The 23,891-nt window shown below is 41.2% G+C and overlaps 1 protein-coding gene across 2 annotated transcripts in view; it reads left to right on the top strand.

Moving 5' to 3' along the window:
• The window catches only part of NRG3 (neuregulin 3), a gene marked incomplete at its 5' end in the record, with an annotated part of 953,079 nt that overhangs the window by 879,386 nt on the left and 49,802 nt on the right, over positions 1 to 23,891 (top strand). The window lies entirely within an intron of this gene.

Here is a 23,891-nt window from a genome sequence, read left to right as displayed (position 1 = left end):
CTATTATTCCCAGCACACAGCTGAGCATACATATTCTCTTAAGATTTAAATTCTCTGATGCATATTCTAATCCCAGCGATGATAATACAATTGAGTGAATTTCTTTGTACTTCCAAGAAAATGAAAAGACACAAAATTTCCCTGATGGGATTTTGACTAATCTGATAGACCCATATGTAAATATGCTATATGAAAATCTGAATATTTTTAAACAGTTAATGCATGAAGTCAGTTTTAGGTTGGTTCCACAACTTAAATGACATTCACTAAGCCAAAAATAGAAGGATAATTTTTATCCTAAATGTAAGAGAATATATAAGTACATTTCAAATTTTTCTCATATCTTAATTTCTGGGATCTTACAAATTCAACACACATATACCTTACTGTTTTGAAATAACAAAAAAATTAGTAAAAATTTAGCCATAAAATCATAGTATTGAAGATACTTAGAATTAGGCTGTTTTGAGTTCTGAATCACAGTGGACTTTTTTGTTTGTTTGAAGACAGACAGAGAAGCAAAAGGACATATGGTTAGGCCTGATTTCATCTGTATATGGCTTTACAGTGACTACAAGAACAGCCTTAATACTTGAGTTGATCTACTATAGTTTACTCAGTGTTATTATCATTGTTTTTTCTTCATAAGAATACGGCAAAATTTAGAACATCTTCACAACACCCCTGCAGCAATGATCTCACAGGCTTTATCTCAAGTCACCCACCTTTGTAGTCGGGGAAGATTCTCCTCCACCCAGAGATATCGGAAAACAGATGCATATTAAACATGATGGAACAGTGTAAGGATCTTAACGATGACATTTTTTTAAAAAAAGGTTATCCATAAAAGTTAACAGCACTACTGTAAATTTCCCCCCTCGAATGACAGCTGTAGTTCCTCCAGTTGGAGGATCCACTGTGACAGAGAGCATACTGAAGACATCTCTACATCTACACAGCGGTCATGTTTGTATGTTCCTTAGGGAGTGTCATCACAGTGCTGAATTAACTGAGCTTTAAAGGTCTTTGCCGGTAAGGAATTTGATGATACGATGGGAGAAAATTAAATGTGGGCCTAACATTAGCCCACTGGAGAAGAACAGAAGTAATTGGAGTGCAGTTCCGGTTCTGTAATACACACACGAGCGGCCAAGCGAGCTCACAGAGTGGTCATTTCCTAACTCAAGCTAAGGTCTTTAGTGGCTGTCCTGGAGCATGACATCTCTATTGAAACATGAAGAATGCTTCATAAGGAAAGCATTAAATAGAAGTGACAGTCTCAAGTAGAAATATCACACTAGCCAAGCTTGCCCTAAGAAACTACCACCCTGCTCAGAATCTGGTTTGCATCAAAAATGGATGGATGGCTTCCTACATAGTCTCCACCAAGTGGTACATCTGTGTAACTGGCCCCTCTGGCCATAATCATGCGACCTTTGGGTACCTGCCTCTTTCCCCCAACTCCAGTTACTCTGATTGTTTTGGAATTTCACTTTCTTTCCTGGTGCTTAGTTTAAGGTCATGGCTAGGTCCTATTTCTGGTATACTTAATAACATTATGGATAGTCCACATTAACTTTCTAAATAACCCTATTGCTGAAGTTTCCTGCCTCCTAGTGTTTTGAAACTTAAAACTCTCTAAACAAAATTTAAAAATTAGTCTTGTCTCAGATTGAATTTAACAGAACCAGTCTCCTGCTTATGAGCCTGGACCAGGTCGTAAACTGGGCTTAGAGTCCTAGCCTTGACACAGGATCAGCTGAGCACCTTTGCATTGGGTTGAAATGAAAGGATATATATTTTTTTCCCCTGAATTTTTTAAAAACATGATAGCAAAGTGAAAAACTGAAGGTTGACATTTTTCCCTAAAATATTCTCTAATCACCGGTGGCTGATTTAAAAATAAATGTCTGAGCAACTTAACATGGTGAGATTACACACTCAAGAGCAGGCTTTATAAATATTTAACTTTTCATTTCCATAGATGATACATGAAAAACATTCATAGGAGCCGTGAGGTGCATGTCGAAAGAGCAAAAGATTTGCATTCAGACAACCTTGAGTTTGAATCTCAATGTAATACCCTCCTCAGCAGGAGATTGTCAACAAGTGTTTTCATCTTTCTGAGCCTTGTTTTTCTGTAAAACGTTCAACAAATTCACAAACCACAAGGTTATTTCAAAGGTTAAATGAAATAGCAAATAAATATTGTTTATGAGAGCACCTGACTCATGAGTGTTGCTTAGGATGTGAGTTATCTTTTCCATTATTGAAATTCCAGGTAATCTGGAGCTTTTTCATATTTTTAACCATGCTGAGACCCTCACGTCTGCTCATTCAGTGCTGGTGGGACCCTGGGCACTGATTTGTGCCGTATCTTTCTCTTTCCAAACTGAGGACACTGTCTTCATTGGTCTTGGCTCCTCTGCCTTGGTGCCTGTTCCCCTCTAGGGGGCTCTGTCTGAGGGTCTAGGCCTTGATCTCATGGAAGGAAGTGAATTAGAACATTTTAGCCATGAAGCTGTATAATAGCTGTTCGACTTCCCTTGACTGCTCTGAAGCTTCATTAAACAGATGAGAAGGGGGATAATGACTTGGATCTACTGGGTGGTTGTGGGAATTAACTGGAGTTGTAATATGTAAGTGCTTAATACATTTGGCACATAGTCAGTTCTTAGTCACACAACCTTTATTTCCAGGCCTTTAAAATGCTATCTAAAGTCAGCCAATAGCAGTATGAATAACATTCTGCTGACTCATGTGGCACACTGGTTAGCGGATGTGAACATTGTGACCTGCTCTTGGGGCTCTGAGCCTAGTTCTCACTGTGACAGAAGCCTTCCCCAAGTTTTCCCTCACTGCCCCTAGGAAAATCCCAGTATCCATCAGTTATTGCTTCCCAGCTCCTGAGATTCCTTTCCATGAAGGGATTATTGTAACTTGAACTTGACATGAGAGTGAAATAAGCAAACAGTGGTTTAGTGTATAGGGAAGGGAGAACATATTGGAAAGTTGGAAGCACAAAGTGGACTGCTCTTCTCAGGCACAGTCGAGTTGCCACTGAATATGAATTGAAGTTCTAAGACTATCTGCCTTTCTCCACTTTCAAATACATTGTTCAGGTGAACTTTAGGAAAAAATGTCTAGAAGCTCATGCCATCGTAAACTCCTCATTACATGCACATGTAGGAAAGAAAAAGCACCATCAGATTATCTCATGGCCATACATTTCTGGTTCTGAATGACTTGTACTGAAGTGTCTACACCTTTAATATGAAGTACAGACTGTCACAATTTGCACTCATAGCCATTCTAGCACATAGGACTGCACTTTGACTAATTGAGAATCTCTTGATGTTTGCTCAGTTAGCAACAAGCCTGACTTTGGAGGAATTCTACAGTTGACAGAATGCAAACATAAATGTCTGCAGTTGCTATTGTTGAGATATTAGAATGAAAAAAATGCAGATCGTTACTAGAGGTAAAGATGGGTCTGAATAAAGAAAAATAAGATTAGAAAGTGGAAACAGAAACTTCTATCTTCAGAGTCAACATGTAAAGAGCTTGGAAGTTGTCACTCCCATCCGACTAACAAGTAAAAACTAGACAAACCATAACTTTGTGACTTTTCTTGAATTCACCAGCCAATTGAGTTTGCAGGGCTAATGTCACACGAAGAACTCAAGAGACAGGTGAATCCAGAGTCACAGCTGAGACGTGCTTACCTGGAGCAGAAACCACTAGAGCCATGAACTGGGAGGGAATCTTAAATGGTAATTTTGACTGATTACTAAAGGCTGAGTGTGGAGTAATGTGAAAGTGTTACTGGGGGCTTCTGGAGACTCAGTTTTAGGGAAGCCCTCCAGGCATCCTGGGCTTCACCTCCAGAGACTTCACCAGTTTCTTCCACTGAGGATCTAAGAAAGTGCTCCTCATGGGGCTCCAGCAGGAGCAGGAATAGAGTAATCATTGTAAATTCATACCCAGGGCCTTCACCATAACCAAGGCCTACTCTTTGAAGAAATGGTTGATTCCACGACCCGGGCAAGGAAATATACAAGATGAGCCTGGGGCATCTTGTAGTACCAGGAAGTAAGGAAGCACTTGAAAGAAACATACCCACAACACTATTGGTTTATCAATGTGTTCCAGAGCTGTTGGAAAGAGTTCTCAATTGCCAAAGCTGAACAATTTTGAGCAACAAAATAAATCAGGTTGTATTGGATATAACTCAATGGGTAAAATAAAAATAGATGTGTCTATAGCGATATAAATAAGTAGTAAGTATGGAGAATAGGTAGGTATGCCTTGCAGAGAAATTCCAAATAATTTATGTAGCTAGTCTGTCTTTAAAGAGGGGAAACATGACTCCCTACTACTTCAGTGTAGAATGTACATAGTGGCTTTCTACCCAAGAATACTGTAGAAAGGGAGGCAGAGTAACTTCACAGTTGAGAACCCTGACAAGCACCCCCTCAAGTTGGGTGACCAAGGTTAGCTTAACTGTGATAAGTTACTTGAAGTGATATGACTCTGATAGTACTTTCTTTCTGTGGGTTCTTCCCAGAAATGAATTTCCACAGGGTAATCATGAGAAAATCATCAGACAAATCCCAACTGAGAGGCATTCTGCAAAGTAGCCAACCAGTAATCCTCAAAACTGTCAGTCATCAAAGACAAGGGAAATATGAAAAACTGTCATAACCAAAAGGAACCTAAGGAAACATGGCTACTGAATGTAACGTGGTTTCTTAGATGGGATGTTGGAAGAGAAACAGGACATTAGGGAAAAATTGAGGAAATATGAGTAAAGTGTAGACTTTAATTAGTAATATATCAATATCAGCCCCTTCCATGTGACAAATATACTACATTAAGGTGAAACTGGGTGTGGAGAAAACACCTGTACTATTTTCACAAAAATTGTGTAAAGCCAAAACTGTTCAAAAATAAAATGTTTGCTTGAAAACTACAAATAGGATAAAGAGAGAACATTTAAATCATTCTTTATTTGATCAGTTTTCTTGTTTTGGAAAAAAATCATTGTCTTTCTTTTACCTCCTGCATTTTGTTAAAAATTGATGTCAAGAAAATTCCGCAACAGTACTTGACCAATTCAGGTCTGAGGATATTTACTATTCATCTTCCTTGACTCCCAACATAAATAATCATCTAGTTTTAGAGAATGCAGTTTAGTTAATACAAATATTTTGTATGTTGATAAATTGATTGTAGGTTTATGTGGGATTTCCTGAAGTTAGACCAAAGGATCTGGAAAGCAGCAGCTGCTTTTGAAGTTCTATGGTTCAGAGATTTAAATAATTTCATGGACATGGAGGTATTTTGTAAACTACAGAGTTTAGTACAAATACAAGGCCTTATTATTTGTGGACTCATTAATTTATATTTTCATTAAAAAATAGGCTTTTATAGATACTTTTTTATATTAACCAAGCCCTCTACTTTGAATAAAACTATACTTTCAGTTTTGAAATTACCCTGCTGAACAATTTCACTCTTCATCCTCAGGCAGCCTCATTGGGGTTTTACTGTGTAATTTTTACTTGATTTTTTTTTTTTTTTTTCCAAATAGATAGCCTGAGAGTAAAGAGTGTTCTTGAAAAGTCAGAGCCTTTAAAACTATCTGAAATGATAGGGTATTTCAATTCTTCAAACTCTTTCAGTGTCTATTTTGCTAAGGCTATTTCTCTGACTTTGCCTCCTTTCCAGGAGCAGGTTGTAGCATCAGGTCAGTTTTGAGAACCTCTAAGAAATTGTTTTCTCATTTTTGAGATGGTTATAGGTCCTGTGTATTGAGGTCCTACTGGGAGTATGAGACCAACTTCAGCTCGATGACCAGGTCTTAGAAACTTAGATATGCCTGAAAATGATAGAGGTGATGCAGTCATGCAGACAGAACATGTAGTCTGCTGTATATGATATCATCATAGACATATGTGATTCAGCTGAGCGCTTGGCATCTTAGGTAGATATTAAAGGGTAGAAGGTCATGGAATGTCAGATATGGGGCATGCCAGTGCCTACTGTATTCACATTCATGACTTCCATAGAAATCTCACACTCAACATAGCCTTCCATCCTGTGTCATCTCCTCTGTTCATGGAGGATAACACCACCATCATCTGTCCCCCCCAAAAATCCTAAAAGTCCTCTTTGACTCCTCCCTTTCTCTCCCATCCAACTTGCGATCACCACATCCAGTTGATTCAATTGTCCTTAAATATCTATCAATGTTTCCACTTTAGCTTCTTCCACTGCCGCCTATCTAGACAGAGAAACCTTATCTATAAATTAGCCACTGGAATAGCCTATTATCTTTGTCTCTTTGCAGCCTTTTTTAATCCACTTCCCACAGAACAGTCAAAGTTATTTTAAAATACAAATGTGGTCTCTTTACTTCCTGCAAACCCCAGCCACATTCCTGGATGGCAGAACAACCTTTAGTTCTTTTAATGTTATGCTCTGTCTTTCTCACTTTGGGTTTTGCAGATGCTGTTTCCTGTGTAAGAAGACCCTGCTATTCCTGTCTGCATTTATCAACTGCCTCTTCTATCTTTCATCTTCCGCTTAATCTCTCCTCTACTTTCAGAATTATCTAAGGTATTGCCCAGTAGACAAAGCTGCCCCCGCCTTCCAAATGGTGTCTCCAAAGTCTAGGCTATGCACTTATCATAAGTCCTCACATTGCACCATGTATGTGGTCTCTGTCCTCTACTAGCCTGGAGAAATCTGTGAGAAGAGAGTAACAGTCTATGGTACAGTTATTAATGCCTAACACAAGGCCTGGCACATAGTAGGTGTTTAATAAATAATTTTAAAATAAACGAATAGGTGCATGAATGAATGAGTGCAAAGCAGGGGACAGAAAGAGACTTTGCTGTTTTATTGAGTTGTACACTTGAAATATGTATGGTTTTGTGAACCAATGTCACCCCAATAAATTCAATTTTAAAAAATAGGTAAAAACTCAACTCTCCCACCCAAAAGGAATAAATATATAAGTGAAAATACAAAATAAAGGGGGAGAAAGAAAAGAAAATATTCCTAGATCCAGAAAATCGGGCAGTCAGCATCAAAAAAGGCTTTAGATGAGACTGATGAATGTCAGAGGGATGGAGGAGGGTGGGTGGGTGGAGGGGGAGAGAGTAACCAAAGAATTTATATGCATATATGCACAACCCAAGGACACGGACAATGGTGGGGAGAGGGACTGGGGAGGGGGAAGGGACGGGGTGGAACGGGTCATTGGGGAGAAAAAGGGACATCTGTAATATTTTAAACAAAAATAAAATAAAAAATAAAAAGGCTTTTTAAATTTAAATTTAAGGTTAGAACCCCCCCTCTCCTTTGTCCTTCTACAGCCTCATCTCCTCTGTGTTTGTGTGTGTGCCCACCTGTGTGCAATAGTAAATATAGGGGGAGATGAGATAGTGAAGAAAAATCATTGAGAGGATCTCAATTTCTCTTGACTGGAAAGTAGAGAGCACTGAAAAAATGTCAAATACCAGAATTGGAGAGGAACATTAGGACTTTGTCACTCACATCTCAGGGACAAGACCAGGTCTGGACTATTAATATGCTAACTTTATGGTTTTTTGTGTTGCTTGTTTTTAAAATATCTCTTTATTAGTTTCAGAGAGAGAAAGGGAGAGGGAGAGAGCCAGATAGAAACATCAATGATGAGAGAGTCATTGATTGGCTGCCTCCTGCACACCCCAGACTGGGAATCGAGCTCACAACCTGGGCATGTGCCCTGACACAGAATCGAACTGAAGATCTCCTGGATCATAGTTGATTCTCAATCTCTGAGCCATGCCCAGCAGGACCTAACTTTATGTTTAATAAATCAATCCCTTGAGTGCCCCCTAAATACTCCCTTGTGCCCTTCCAAGTGTAGCTGTGTTGGCAGCGGCGAGAAGGGCACCACGGGTTAGGCCAGTGGGGGCAGACCGGACCTTGATTCAGCAACCTTGGTACTTGAGTTATAGGTAAGAAAGAATTCAGAGCCAAGACTCAAACTATAAGAGAAAATTTACTTAGTAAGTCACAGAGGTAGAAGAACTGAGTGATAGAAGAAATGGGCTCAGGAAATAACGCACCTGGGCAGGAGGAGAGAGGAAGAAGGGGAAGGAGTGGGCGTGCTCCCTGGAGAGAGAGCACACTGGTCCTTTGTCCTAAAGACTTTTAAGGGCAGAGATGTTAGGGGAAGTCCCAGAGGTGGGGAATCTCAGTGGAATATTCATCAGCTTTCCAGGTGTATCCTTCTAGGCTTCTGGTTTCCACTAAGTGGTCAAAGCCAGAGCAGGGGGTTGTTAGTCAATACAGCTGGTCCTGGCATCACCCGCTGCTTTTGCTGCTTTTCTGGGCATGGGGCTAAAAAAGAACAGACACCTAGATGTTATCTCTAGGGAGGAAAGGTCAGGGGGTCCAAACTGCATGACCAGCAATATGCTAAGGGAGGAAAGGTTACCCTGGGGGTGACATCCTTGTTTTCCCAGATTTTCCCATTGCTGGGCACCTGGGGCTTTGTGCCCTGGTGACCTTCTGTCCCTGGCCCATCATCCTTGCTCTGCTCATGTATGTCTTAACTGCCCGCCAAAGTTGAAATTATTCCCAAGCCTGGGTCAGAACTGGCCTATGAGTTGTGTGAAGGTGGTGAGCATGGGGTGGAGAGGTTGCCATCCAATGGGTCCACTATAGCAGAAGGCAGAACCAAGAGGAAATCAGGCAGATTCTAGCACCATTTTGTTTACTTTACCCATATCTGATTTTTAAAGACTTCTATGTACTGAAATAGAATATCTCAGACTTAAAAAAATAATAGCTGTTCAAAATTCTATGTCAACACAGCATAGAATATTCTTTCCTTCTTCCATACCACTGGCACCCAAAGCTGCCTGGGAGCATAATTAAGATTTTAAATATCTTGAGTTTCTTTACTCTAACTCAAGACAGCTTGGAAGATAGGATTATGCCCCATGAAACTGGTCCTATCCATCTCGGTGGATATCAGCTATTCTCTAAGGTCACAGGCACCTCAGGTTTTCAACAAAGAATTCTTGGCTATTTGTTGAGGCAATCTATGTAATTTTTTTCTCCCAGGTTACATAAGAGCAAAGGTAAGGTCTTTCAAAAGCTCAGGGTTATAATGCTTTCCTTACACCATCAGAGCAGAGATGGAGAAGAAAGGCATTACCTTTTGGAATAATTACTCATTAAGGGACAGACACTGTTCTAGGGATTTTGCATCCCTTATTGCATTATGTTCACAAAACCCCTGCAAGGAAGGCAATAGCATTTGTTTTTTACAGATGAGCGCCCTGCAGTGAGGGAAGGACAACGATTTCTTTAAAATTACCCTGCTTAATCCAAGGAAGAATTGGCATTTGCACCCAGGTCTCTCTAACTCCAGAGCATGGTCTCCTTTTCTCTATCATACCACTTCTACAACATTATTTTGGCTTGATTAAAGGCTAATTGTCTAGTTACAGAGGTGGAGGAAGATGTTTCTTTCTCTAAGCAGTCACGTGTGGTGGTTGAAAACATGGTCTCTGGAGTCCGACTTCTGTGACCACTTATTTTTCATTTGAACTTGATTGTATAGATTAGTTTCTCTGTGAGTCAATTTCTTCAAGTGCAAAAGGGTTAATACTGGTCCCAGAACTGTGGAGAGGCTAAATGACTTTGCACCTGTAAGGAGCTTTGTATTGTAAGAGCTCAGTAAGTGTTTGTGTTATAGCTGACACTGCTATTGTTGTTCTAACTGGGGCCTTTTCAAAGAGGCTACACAGCATAGGGACAATGCACAAGCACACTTTCAGCCACCTCCTGTCCTTCTAAGTGCCAGTAATGAAGAAATGGGAAGATTCCTTAGCTGAAAGTTATTATTTCTTATCAATCCGCAAAGGGTTTAGTCACAGATGAAGGCTGGGAAAGAAGGGTGTTATTATTCAAAACCTATGAGTCATTAAGAAATTAATGATTCTCCGGCCAGTGTGGCTAAGCGGTTGAGTGTTGATCTACGATCCAGGAGATCTTGGTTCCATTCCCGGTCAGGGCACATGCCCAGATTTTGGGCTTGATCCCCAGTAGGGGACGTGCAGGAGGCAGCTGATCAATGACTCATCATTGATGTTTCTGCCTCTCTCCCTTTCCCTTCCTCTCTCTGAAATCAATAACAACATATTTTAAAATAAAATAAATACAATACAATAGAATAAAAAGAAAAGAAATTAATGGTGAACAAAATAGAGGCATGGCTACTTGGAACTGACTGACAGCTGTCAGAGGGGAGAGGATGAAAGACTGGATGAAAGAAAGTGAAGGGATTAGCCAAAAACACACATGCTTAGCCCATGGCCACAGACAACAGTCTGATGTTAGCCAGAGGGAAAGCAGGGTGGGGACTAAATGGAGGTAGGCAAAGGGGTGGGGGGGAATGGGGATGGGAAGAGACTTTGCTTGGGGTGATAGATGCGTAATCAGTGTGCAGAGGCTGTTTTATTGAGTTGTACACTTGAAACGTGTATGGTTTTGCAAACCAGTGATACAGATTAGCAAGCCAAGACAAGTGGACTAGGGATGCTGAGACCGGTAGTTAAAAGGGACAAGAAGTTTACAGCCATCTAGTAAATCACAAAATCCTATCTTCTTGTAACCATGCATTCTTCTCAAGTACACATGGGTCATGCTCAAAGATAGACCACATGTTAGAAGGCTAAAGGAGTTTATCCCCACCAAACCAGCATTGCAAGAAATGTTAAAGGGACTGCTATAATTAGAAGTAGAATGCTTGGTAGAGCTCCCCTGTGAAGCTGTCCGGACCAGGGCTTTTGTTTGCTGGGAGTTTTTTTTATTACTGCTTCGATTTCATCCGTTGTTATTGGCCTATTCAGGTTTTCTGATTCTTCCTGATTCAGTTCTACATGATCTCACTCATATGTGGAATCTAATGAACAAAATAGACTGAGGAGCAAAATAGATCCAGAGACACAGAAGCATGGAACAGACTGAGGAATCTCAGAGGGAAGGGAGGGTGGGGGTGGAGGTGGGGAGAGATTAATCAAAGAACTTTTATGCATATGTGCATAACCCACGGACACAGACAATAGTGTGGTGAAGGCCGAGGGAGAGGGGGGTTGTGGTTGCAGGGTGGAGGAGATAAATGGGGGAAAATAAGGGGGGATATCTGTAATACCCTCAACAATAAAGACAAATTTTTTTAAAATGATTAAAAAAAAAGAGTAAATAGTTTACACTTCTCCCCATTTAAATAGTTTAAATCACCCTACTCATGGAGACAGGTAGCAGAAATCCAATTAGTGCCATTTGCGAACCACATCCAAGGACAGTTGAAGTTAAAAGAATAAAATCTCAGTTTGGCACAGTAGCATAAAGCTGATGAATAGTCTATTGAGATACTCCCTTAAGACCTCCCTTAAACTGCCAGCCTTTAACCCTCAAAATGAAGGTCCCAGCTTGCTCTCCCTCCCAGGAGCATGCCCTTTCTCCTCTCCTTCCCCCACAGGTGTGCACCTCCCAAACTCTAAGAGACCCCATGAGGCTTGCAACCAAGGGAGTAATGGGCAGCAGCAGCTCATCCTGGGCTAACCCCCTGAAACTGCCCTCAAAGCCCCATTTTCTCTAACTTCTTAATGAGCCAAAGTAGCCCAACCTAGGCTCATTTTCCTGCCTAATCTCTCTCCTGTTGCTTCTATCTTCTGTTGTTTCACTGTCCCCAGCTTTAATAAATATACTCTCAAAATCACCTGGACTCGTTTTGTGAAATCTTTCCTGCACAAAGTCAAGAACCCATTTAGTACAGGCCGACCCTAAGCAGACACACTCAGGCCCAGGTCCCCTTTCCAGTAACTGACATCACACCAATAATTTCAATTTAAAAAAATTAAAATAAAATAAAATCATTTCTTGTTTGGTCAGAGCAGTAAGAATGCATCTATCTGCAACTGCACAGGTGCAGAAGCAGCAGCTTGTCCTATTGCCTTAGGCTTTGCCTGAGAGAGAGCTGCCATGGGCCCCTTTTGGAGCCTGTCCAAGCTGACAAAAATACTGAGGGTGGAAGGACAAGCAGGAGCAGTCAGGCAGGTCATTCAGGCAGAAATTATAAAAAATTTCTAGCCGAAGGCTGTTCATGAACTAAAATTTCAAGCATAGCATTGGCTCAAAGTACTATATTATGACCAAATTTCACCAGCCAACTTTACAGCTGAGGTCTACAGGTTCCAGCACCTTAGAGAACATTCTGGTGACCAAAGAAACTTAACAAGTTTTAACAAAGTAACAGCCTGTTAAGAAGGTGGTAGTCGCTTGGGTGTCCACAAAGTATTACACCCCTGAAGTCATTCTCAACTTTTTAAAATATTTTTTAGAGCGAGCCATCTTCATAGATACAGTTTGTCCTGCCTGGTATTTATTTCCTTACAGGAAGTTATTTCCATTTTAATCTCTGTGTCTTAAGCTATTTTTATTTTTATTATTTTTAAATATTTCTTTTTATTGATTTCAGAGAGAGAAAGGGGGAGAGAGAGAGAGAGATAGAAATATCAATGATGCCCCCTCCTGGGGATCAAGCCTGAAACCTGGGCATGTGCCCTGACTGGGAATCAAACCATAATCTTCTGGATCATAGGTCAATGCTGAACTGCTGAGCCACACTGGATGGGCTTAAGCTATTTTTATTAAAACAAACAAGCAAACAAAAAGACAACAAAAACATACACACACATACAGAGACAAATAACTACAGGGACATTGACTGATGCAACAGGGAAAAATAAAAAGTTAAAATTAACAGGGATTTTGACCTTGAGACCTGGCCTTTCTCAAAGAGTCTGAGATTGAAACTGGGTACAATGGGTCCAGGCTGCCTGTCACTACTTTAGCCAATGAAGTAGAGACAAGGTTGAATCATATATAAGTGTTTATTCCAGTAATGCCAGCAAAATGGGAGAGCAGCAGGATTTGTCCATATAAAATCTTTTCTACCTACCCCCCATAAGCCAGTTCCTTATATTGGGTAGAAGGACAAAGATTACTTGGGGAAATGGGCAGAAAGGAATAAGAATGGGTATAATGGTTTACAGGTCACAGAAATTCGGGCTGGGGGTTACAAAAGGGTGAAACCTCCGGGACCCCTTTGTTTCTGCCACAAGGTTGTTATCTTTCCATGGCAAAAGGAGAATAGATGGCATTCCAAGATCAACTCCCATGGCCTGGGCTACAACTCCCAGCCAGGTTAGAGAGTGCTTTTTCTAATTAGAACAGAACAATCACAGTTAACAGAACATGATTAATGTTTCTTATAACTATAGCTAACAATCATGGTCAACAGAGCATGATCAGCGTCTCTGCCTCCAACAGGATACTAAGAAAACGTTTCTCCTCTCATGGCTTGTGAAGAACTCTAGGAAGTTTCTCCTTTAGACTGGACATCCATTTAACATGACTCAACTGCCCTTTGTCTCTCTTTTGTCCTTATTTTATCTGTCTTTCTGATTTTGCTTCCACTTCTAACTGACTTCCACTCTTCTTCTGGTCTCCAGCTGAGTTTTCTGGGGAAGACACTAGCTGGCCCAGCTCATCAGCACTAGCACTACTTCAGCAGAGCTTTTGTGCCCTTACCTGCACCTGCTCAGGTGCCCCTGCTGGCCCTCTGGGTTCTCGCTTTAGAAGCCGAATCTTGGTAGTTATAGGAGCCACACTGGCCTTGTCTAGCAGTAGGTGCTGAGGGAGGGGCGTCCCTTGGCTGGCAGGCTCCCTGTTTATCCAATGCAGTAGGAAGCTAAAATGATTCTTTTGACAATTTAAGGAGCTGTTTTAGAATTTTTTAAAAAACCTTTTAAAAAACAAATTTTAAAAATATTTTTAGAGCGAGTATTTATTTTTATTTTTTGTATATCGCATGACAAGGTGATTTTTATTTGTTGAATTTCTTCTCCTCTATTTCAGGGATCAGCACATTTTTTTTCTATAAAAGGCCAAATAGTAAATATTTGGGCTTTGTGTACTTTGCTTCAACCACTCAACTCTGCCGTTGGAATACAAACACAGCCACAAAAAGTACAAATGGATGTGTCTCTGCCCCAACAGAACTTTATTGACAAAAACAGACCAGCTTGCTGTATTCTGCCCCTCACTGTAGTTTTCTGACCTCGATCTTTCCCAGTGCTAATGCACCCATGTGGTGCCCACACCCCCTCACACCCCACACTCGTTTTGCACGTCTGTATTTCCTTGTTGCCAATATTGCAGAGATCACTAATCCTGAGTATGTCTTATTCCACAGGATTGTATGAAGGGTGGAGGGAGGCTCTTTTGTGAAACCATTCAGTGTCTCTTAAGTGGAGACAAAAGAATGAATTGCCTAAAAGGGAACTGAGGCCTCAGAATCATAAAAAAAGAAAAAAAAGAAATGCATGCATTTGGGGGAAATTTCTAGCATTATAGAATGGAATGTTTTCTCCTAGAAGTGATGAGAATGGCACTTCTGTCACACAAAGCACCCATAACTGCTTAGGCATAGACATTTTGCTGAAAATCAGAATTATGATATTCTCTCCTGACAACCCTGTAAGATGCTTGGATGATAATGGTGAGGGCTGGGGAGCAGTAAGAATAGGACACGTTCTTCTTTTGACAACTGTCATAACTCTGTTGTTCTCTCCTAAAATGGAGTTGTTTTTTGAGCCACAGTATCCAAAACCTGGCTGTCATTTCTATGTCCTGGGAGATGCTCGTACCATTTTACCTTTCAGAAAGCAAATTTTAAAACAATCTCCATGTATGAGATTTCTCTTCTGAAATGATAGGTCTGAGAGCAGTGCCTGTGGGTTTGTTTACTGGATAAATTTTATTCTAACTGTGAGCTACTTATTCTAAGTCTCCCCACAGTTGTTCATCTTTAGAAGTCTGTCTTTCTTCTTTGATTGCTACAGGCTTTCTATCTGTCACAAATGATCAGTGGTATTTGAATCCAACGGAAATGGACCTTTGTGGTGTATAGGACGACGGGACGATTTTGATATATTTCAGCTCATGTGGACCTCCTGCCTGAGCTGTCTCACGGTAGAGACAACAGGGGATCGAGAATTTCTGCAAGTCTCTTCCTTGGGGGTATGAGTTTGCCTGTAGTCTTAGATTTTCCGTAATTGCTGGTTTCATTCAGAAATATCACTATGTGAACTTTTTCTAAAGGTAATAGCATGTGTGAGTCGCAGGGGACATTGAGGGAAAGAAGAAAGTGTCCTGATATGCCTTCAGAACCATTGTTAGAAACTGCATGTCAGATTTTCTTTCCCAATTTCCCCTTTTACAGCAATTTCTTTGCTGCATTCCAGGTAATAATTGTTTCAAAGAATAGGCCATGTCATGATACTCTTACCATGGTTAGCAATGTTAGTAAAGTTTAATTAACAGAAAATTATAAGCAGAATCCTACATCTAAGAAAAAAACTCGGGGCTACTGAGAATTCCAGGATAATCTCAGTCTGAAGACATATGGGTATGTGTTTGGATCTGAACAACCCAGTGGTAGGGTGGGTAATATGCCTGTGCTGGGTCTCTCTGAGCACCTAATTGTGTATGTTGCATACAGGTTGAAGAACAGGAGGTCGTGATTTCTCAGATGTCTTGGCAGCCTGTTGTATGTGCCAGTTCAAGTCACAAAACGAGAATGAAACAATCAGCAAAGCTCCAAGGAGTTTACAGATTAGAATGAAGATAAATAACTAACCCAGGGATTGAAAAACGATATAATAATCGGTACAATGAGATTACTCCCCTAGGTTCTCCAGAAGCACATAGAAAGGAAACCTCACCTTTGGAGTGGGGGGTGGGGGTAATGGACAACTCCTCCTCATGGAAATCTTAGGTCCAGAAGATTCGCTTCTAGCTTGGTGGATTCATTGAGAGAGGCCAGGAGGACATCCCAGGAAGAAAATACAAAAGGTGTCCTCACCTGGAAGCTAGAGGGAGGCTGGAGAAATGACCACCAGCCTGGAGCAGAGTGTGGAAGACAATGGGAAGAGAAAAGACAGGCCCAGAGAGGGGAGGAAAACACCCACCACCTTCCATCCTCGCCACCAGCTGCTTTGTTATCTCTCCTGATGTGGCGATTCATCCAACCTTCACTCAGGTTAACAATTTTAAAACCATGCCTGGCTCATTTTTCTTCATCTCCCACACCTACTCTATCAGCAGGGATGGGAACCTTAGCAACTTTCATTTACATACTCATCCATCCTTTATTTCAAAAAAAACAAACTTATTTTTGAGGTCCTTACCATTTAGTGACTTTGAAACTTTCATTAAATGAATGTTAATGATGACAATAATGAAGCAAGACATGCCTGAAATTTTGGAGTGGGCACGATTGGTTGGTTCTTGGCTCTACTTTTCACTTCCTAACTATGTAACCTTGGGAAGGTCCCTTGAGCTCTCCAAGGCCTTGAGCAAGGACAGAAAGGAGCTAACTCTGTGGTCCTCAGAGTGCTCACCATTGAGTCATTGCACGTTACATAGGAGGCGTCCTTGTCTCCTCACTCTCCCTCCTGACCTCCACGTCTCTTTTGAGACCCCTTGTATTCCATTTCTAAACATACATTGACTGTTCTGCTTGATTTTCAGCAACTGTGAGCCAAGGTGACATTTTAGATTTTTTCTTTTAATAGAAGACTTTCTTGATTCACGTTTCTACTTTTGCTTAGTTTTCATTTGCATGGGAGCCCTGTTCTGTTGGCCTTGGGTGTAAGAGAGAAGATGCCTAGTTTCCCTTTCAGTTGCCTCAAGTGTGGGCAGAGAGGAGATTAGGAAAAGAGCAAAGGATTCATGACTTGCTTTTTAAAAAATTTTTAATTGATTGATTGATTTTAAAGAGAAGGGAAGGGGGGAGAGAGAGAAAGAGAGACAGAGACAGAGAGAAACCAGCACACGGAATTGTTGTTTCACTTATTTGTGCATTCATTGGTTGATTCTTGTATGTGCCCTGCCAGGGATCAAACCCTCAACCTTGGCATATGGGGAGGGTGCTCCAATCAACTGAGCTACCCAGCCAGGGCTTATGCATGATCTTCTGAAGTGGAGGCATGTGTGTGGGTCCCAGTTCTGTTACTCTGAAGCTGTTATATTAACTTCTTTGAGCCTCAGTTTCCTTATCTTTGACATGACAAAAATGCTTCCATTTTTTTCTGCCTATATGATCACACTTGGCCATTTGCCTCAATCAATTTACAGTCTGTCCATGGGCAGGACCACAGGGATCTTCCCAAGGCCCTGCAGCATCCTGCAGGCTCCATCTCCTTCCCTTCATTCCTTTGCCTACTTCCCAACCTTTTTTATTCTACAGATGGTATCTTGTTTTCCTCTGTCCAGTGGATATTTGGGATTGATGATTTAGTAAAATAGCCTTGTTGCTTTGTAATTCTGACTTCACCTCTACACATCATATTTTATATTCCCCTTTCCTTCAATGGAGAATGGTCCTGGGGTCAGCCTAGTCCCATTTCCACCTCCACACTCATTTCCTGATCCAGAGAGAACACCTTTTCTGGAAAGGAGTACATATATTATTTAATTCCATCTTAATGAAGTAAGCAACTAATATGTTTAAGAAATATAAATTGGACCCTAAGTATACTTTGAATAGCCTCCTAGAAATCATTTAAGATACTTCTTTGTGTTGTGAGAATGATTTGAGTTGAAATAATATGTTTACTATCCTCTGTATAAGTTTAATTTGTAAATGTCTCCGGCAACAATAACAATGAAATTTCAGTAAACTCTTTAATTGTATGTTGATGTCCTCTTTTTTATTCTTCTTGTAAATTTAAACAAGACATCTCAACAATGTCTTTATGCCATGATATTGTACTCTAAGTTAAACTCTTTAATGGAATGTCCTCTTGATTTCAGCATTGCTATCTTTTTTATTATGCAGACCTATCAGCTGGGTTTGCTACCGACCTGAACTAGAGGTGTGTGTGTGTGTGTGTGTGTGTGTGTGTGTGTGTGTGTGTGTTAACTATAGTCACCATGAGGTTATGAGGGCAGGTGGACAATTGTCCAAAGTGTAAGAGCCTGATAAAGGAGGCAGTCAGTATAGGAGCTCTGGATCGGTTGTTTTGTATTTGGAAAAAAGTATGCTCATGAGCTTGTTGCTTCCTATGTCTCAGAACTGGCTAATCCTAGGAGGGGACGTCCCTTCAGGGTCAGCAAGGCCCAGATGTCAAAGCATCAGAAATAGAAAATAGAAGACATGGTTATTATAACCCATGATGCCAAAAGAGATTCATTACTCTCTAAACACCATGGGGCATGCAACAAGACTACAATCTCTGCCGCTATCTCGATACACTTGCTGTTACAAGACAAGAACTGTTGCTATGATGTGCCTAGAGCAAATAGTAAATCTCAATACTCCAATACTCCACATACTTTTATTGAAGATTATATACATAGACACTACAAAGACTCGAGGGTTCTCCAGAGACCTTAAAATTCTATTCAATTCAGCGGTAACCAGATGCTTCAATCACTTTCCTTATGGGTCATGTGTGGTTTATTTTGCTTCTGGATATATCTTGCAGAGAGTCTTTGCTTGTGCTAATTCTTAAAGTAGCAAGTATCTTCTATTGCTTCTGTCTCAGTTGAACCATCACTGTTCTTATCTTTTGGTACTAACCCTGTCATCTTCTTGGACCCTGTAGCTCACTCCCTGCTGAGGTACATTGTCACCAAGCCCCTGTTGGTATCACTACACAGTTGGAAACAAATGTCTTTCACTGCTGGATTACAACTTGTTTCTGTTAACTTACCTGGGAGGGATGGACACCCATCACTGTAGTATAGGGTTATCAAGCATCAAAAAGTGCTCCCTACTGCTCTGTGTTTTGGTAAAAAAGATGAGACTCAGAAATCACATTTTGAAATAACAAAAGGATCACTTGACCCAAGTCTTTCTGTGTTTTTGTTTGTTTTTTAGGGATACTTTTAAGGTTCATTCTGGAGACTTATATATGCTAAGTCTTTAGATTCCACTCTGGGAATTTGTCAGTAATTTTTTCGTAGAATTGGTGAGTCAGGCTTCTCATTCATATTTGTGAATTAAGGACACCTGGGGGTATCTGCTGTCACTGAATAAATCAATTTGTCAGATAGGCCTCTCCTCTGCTTGAGAAATCTCAAGTGCACCCTCTGTGTTGGTGGGCTTTTTGACAAGATTGCACTGGATCAATAGTTGGAGAGCTGTTAGGCTGAGAAACCTCAAATACCATGATGAGGAAGGACAGCATTCCCACTAGAACCTCTAGTTACCCGCAGGAATTTACTTTCATTTCTCTTATCTGACTTTCCTTTCCTTCCTCATTATATTCTCTGTGCACTATACGATTGATCAATATTCTATTTAAAACATAGCTACTACAAGTATACAAGACTGCTCATTTCAGCATTGGCTATAACAATGCAAAACTGGAAATAATATAAATGTCCATATGACTTCTCCATAATATAAAATCCTATGAGGCCACCAAAAAGAGATAAACCTCTGAGCACTAACATAAAAAATGCCCATGATTTTGACTTTAATATAAGTTTGTAAAGGCAGATTAACGGGAATAATAAATGAGTCATAGCTACATGCAATGACATGATTGAATCTCACTAACAATAACTGAAAGGAGCTAGGTATAAAAAGAACATATAATATGATTACATTTATATATAAAGTTCACAAACCAGCACAGCTCATCTGTGGTCATGTTCTGGGGTGGGACTCCATTGTAGGCATGTTTGAAAAGTGTCTCCAGTATTTCTAAGGCAGGGCCAAGGTGGAGATTCTATGCCCAGAGTCCAGAAGCCTGCACTGTGCTGTCTGACAACCAGCCTGAGTCAGGACATCCCCTGATGTCATAGTGACAACATGGGCCTGAGAAGGGCAAATAGCCACCAGGTTGTTGGCCTGGGCAGCTGTGCAAATAACTAACTTTGCAGTGACACTTGTAGATCAGGCCAGGCCACACTCATATTTGAGGCAAAGGGAGCTGGATTCCTGTAACTTGGATCCCACCTGGCTGAGAGAGGTGGAGACCCATTAAACCAGTCTGGAAAGGGCTGGCTGTTCCTTTGGGCTGACTGCTCTCCTGTGTGGCGAGGGAGGTTGAAATGGTTTTAGAGAATTAGACTTCCCACTCCATCAAAACAGGTCAAACATCAGAAGAGTCCTGTAAGCCACTGGGTCACATTCTCCTCATTGCCAAGAAAATAACATTTTACCCTTCCCAGTCGCATATCTTGCTAGTGGAATGCGATTTTGCCAATGAACAGTGAATCCTGAGTGATAAAACTGTGGGTAAGGGCAAGGATAGGGGGACAGTTATTACAGGTTCCGGAGAAATGGAACTCTCAGACAGTGAAGCCGGAAGCCGAAGACTGGTTTCACCTTGGCACTGAAAACTCACCCATAGATTTATTTTCATGCAATTTGCCTTAAAGTGATCATTTATTTGCAGGAGAAATAGCACTTGGCAAGCCAGTGCGACATACCAATGAGGAGGCCCAGGGCTTTGCATTTTTTTCAAAATGTGTTTTATAACATTCACTTATCTGTAGGCAGCCAGAGCTGCACTGGTTGGAAAGCAGGGGGAGAGATAAGGGGTTTTACAGGGAAGGTTAATATTTGGTGGGGCTCGAGGGGGAATAAAAGGAAATTACAGGTTGAGAATGAATGTGTTTATGCATTTAAACTGTTAGTTCCTTTTAAATATCAAATTTTATGGATAATGCACATCGAAGAACACTTTTCATGGAAAGATGATAAAATGTTTTGAACGTCAACATATTATTATGAAGAAATTCTTTCACTTTTCAAAGTATTTGAAATGGTGCCCTTCTGCAACATGCTGCAAAGAGAAACAGAATGAATCCCTGGGGTAAAAGGACACCCCTCAGAGATAGTGGTGCCTACCCACCAGGCACAGGATCAACTGGCAAAATGTCATTAGACACCCAACCCCGAAGCTGTTGAGTTCAACAAAGGCCTGTTAAGCAACCTTCCCCGTGCAAAGCAAGCAAAAGCCAGGTTCAAGGATCCAGGAATGAAGATGATATTCTTGGCCTTAAGGGGCTCTCAGACTTGGCTATGGGGAGCAGATATGTGCATTTTTGGTACAAGACAATATCAGTTATGGAAAGATGTAAAGAAGATGGAGAAGGGGGAGCTTGAGGGGAATTTTCAGACCTGATTGTGTTTACTCTGATTTTTTATGGATCAGTGAGTATATTAGTTTGCTAGGGCTGCCCATAACAAAGTGCCATGGACAGTGATTAAATAGCAGAAACCTATTGTCTCACAGTTCTGGAGGCTGGAAGTACAAGATAGAGGTGTTGACAGAGTTGGTTCCTTCTGAGGGCTGTGAGGGAGAATCTGTCCCTTGCTTTTCTCCTGGCTCCCAGGGGTTTGCTGGCAATATTAGGCCTTCCCGGACTTGTCAGTGCATCGTCCAGACTCTGCCAACATCTTCACATGGCACTGTCCCTTCCATAAGGACATGGTAATACTGGATGAAGGTCCATCCTAATGACCTTATTTTAACCTGATCATCTGCAAAAACCCTATATCCAAAGAAGATCATTTCATGGGCACTGGGGATAGTACCTCAGCCTCTTTTGGGGGACACAGTTCAACTCATAACAATAGGAGCTCTGCAGGTAGACAAGGGAAGGAGTCTTCCAGGTAGAAACAGCACTGTGTTGAAGATGTGGAGCATTCAGTACCTCCTGGTCATTGCAGGCCCTCTGCACTTGGGTGGTTGGGCTGGATCCCCTCACCCTCAAGTAGCATTCTTGGGCTTCAGCTGGTTGCTGTTTCCTATATTTGTGTCACACACTCTCTGGGTGCCCCACCTTGCCAGTGTGTCTTTGATCTCATTGGTCTCATGGTGAGGATCCACTTCATTTGCCTTCAGGATGTCTTTTACTTTGATGAAATAACTCTACTTTCTTTACTAGTACAGTTATTAGGCTGTTTAACCTTTTCTTTGTTTTTGTCTTCAAGTTAAAATGTACAAATTCAGGTTTCCAGCATTCTAAATAGTCTTCTCTTTCTTGATCAAGATTTATTTGCTGTTCCTTGTGAGGGCCTCAACATTTGTTGATTTTTAAGAACAGAATTCAGAAGACTCTCTTGTTCCAAGACTGATCAAAGCTGGAATAAATTCACTTTGACAATCTAGTCAACATGAGGACAGCAAAGTCATAGGCCTTCAATCAGGAAGAGATTGACCTACCTAGATTATGAGGTTGACTTGATGGATAGAAATGCATGCCAGGATTAGAGAGTGAAGACCTATTTCATAAACAGTGGATTCATCCGTGAATATTGTTCTGCTACGGTGGCTTTTGCTTCTTGATGCAGACTTTTAACTGCAGGGTCTCAAATGATGAATCCTTAGATGAAAAGAAGCCCAGTGGTATTGTTAGGTTGACTCTACAATGAACTCTCAGAGTAATCACATTTTCATTGACACCTAGTGCTGGCTCCACATGGGGTCTGATACACACATGTTGAATATGAGGTGGTCTATGTAAAAAAGCTTTTGTTCTTGTATATGACTTACAGGTGTGTGTGTGTGTGCATGCATGTGCATGTTTGTCTGTGCCCGTATTTAAGCCTCACATTACCTGGATGCCAGCACACTCAAGGAAATCATACTTAAGTTTGAAGTCTTACAGTCTTAATTAAAACTGGTGGTACAGAGGAAAAGTTTCCAAGAGGCAGTGGAGTCCTGGGGCCCCACACTTGGAGGGGACATGGAGCTGCCTTTAGAACACTTTCCAGTCCCAGACGAATACAGGGACTTACAGTTCATCGCAGTCACCCACACCTCTACTCTTAATATCGAGAACTCCCTAGGGAAATGGCATAGGAAAGCAGCAACTATGACTTGCTTGTGGTACTTTTTTCTGTCTAGTATTGCTTGATATGTTTTTTGTGGAGAGCCTTCTAAAATTCTAAAGGCTTAGAGTTTCCAAAAGCATTCTTGTCAGGCAGCTTTGCACACCAGGACCTGAACTGAGCACCCTGGCTTCGCAGGCAGTGCTGTAGCCTGCGTGCTTTCCAATAACTCTGTGTCTCTGGCAACAAAGGAGCACACTTTTCTTCTCAAAGGTTGTACGTGAGGGGCATGTGAAAGACAGCCCGTGCCCCCACGAGGCTCGCGTGTGCTACATACTCCAAAACATCCTTGTAGCAATTCAGAACCACTAGCTGAAAAATGCAGTCACCAGGAGTAAAAAGTACAAGGAACTATGAGTAAAGAAAATAACATAAAAGTAAATTCCTTCAACGCAGGTCTCAGTGAGCAGACAGAAAGGCAGTGTCAGCAAGTCACCTGCTGCCTGTGGGTGGAGCTAGTGAGCACGAGAGGGGTGGAGTAAAGTCCTGGTTCCAGGGGAGAATGGGGAAAGGAAAGAAACTGGCATTTTGTGCATCAGTTATATGCCATCCCTTATTCTAGACACTTTATTTGTGCTCTCCTATTGAATCTCTTAACAAATATGTGAGGTATGTAGTATTATCCCCACTTTATTGACCAAGACCATGGATGAGAGAAGATAAGAACAGTTGTAGTTGGTGTTTAAGCCCAGGGGGAGCCACCTGCCAGCACAGTGCTCCCTGAGCGAGGTGGGTGGGGACAGGGGGACAGCTACAGGAGCACTGGTCTCTTTCAGAGCCTTCGGCCAGGCTGCCTGTCCAAAGGATTTTTTCCACTGGTCCTATGTCGGTTCCCAGAATTTCACTGTTACATCGCCTTCTCTAGTTTCTGCCTTTGGAACATGAATTATGATCATATAAA

The sequence above is a fragment of the Miniopterus schreibersii genome (assembly GCF_964146895.1).
Source record: "Miniopterus schreibersii genome assembly, chromosome: 14".
Lineage (NCBI taxonomy): Eukaryota > Metazoa > Chordata > Mammalia > Chiroptera > Miniopteridae > Miniopterus > Miniopterus schreibersii.
This window is presented reverse-complemented; position numbering and strand designations above follow the sequence as displayed.